Consider the following 533-nt stretch of genomic DNA (forward strand, 5'->3'; position numbering starts at 1 on the left):
CGTTGTCCTGGTGACAGCTCTGTGGACCCACCCACATATCCACTGCGGGCAGATTCTGAATGCTAACAGAACTCCTCCTGCATTCAACTGTCCAGCTCCAGGAGCTGAATTTGCTCCAAATAAATGCAGCCGATATTAGATAAAGTTGCATTGTCTAGTTTCCTGCAGTCCTTAAAAGAAAGGCCCTTTTTGGACTAGCCAGAATTCTACCCCGGAAAAGTGTTAGGGCTTCTTGTGGGGGTCCGGCCAGCGGAGCCCACACTATCGTGGGTGGTCTCGGACTGGAGATTATTGAGAACCTGTGGAAACAAGCGGGTGGGGAAGACAAAGAGACAACACCAAGAACACTTTATCAATGTATTTTTACTTGGGAAAACTGTGTATATATATAGCAAAAGGCAGAATCGAAACCAAAACAATCTAGTTTTTTAACATAGACGTGATAACAGGCATAGAAGCACAACAGTCTATATATACAACAAAACTTCAAACAGAGTTCTGGCAGAAGCAGGCTGAGTTTCAGTTCTTTTGAT

At 44.3% G+C, this 533-nt stretch overlaps 1 pseudogene; it reads left to right on the plus strand.

Moving 5' to 3' along the window:
• The window catches only part of LOC116072487, a 2054-nt pseudogene extending 1826 nt beyond the window's left edge, over positions 1-228 (plus strand).
• Positions 229-533: the final 305 nt, after the last annotated feature.

Source organism: Mastomys coucha, unplaced genomic scaffold, assembly GCF_008632895.1.
Source record: "Mastomys coucha isolate ucsf_1 unplaced genomic scaffold, UCSF_Mcou_1 pScaffold23, whole genome shotgun sequence".
Lineage (NCBI taxonomy): Eukaryota > Metazoa > Chordata > Mammalia > Rodentia > Muridae > Mastomys > Mastomys coucha.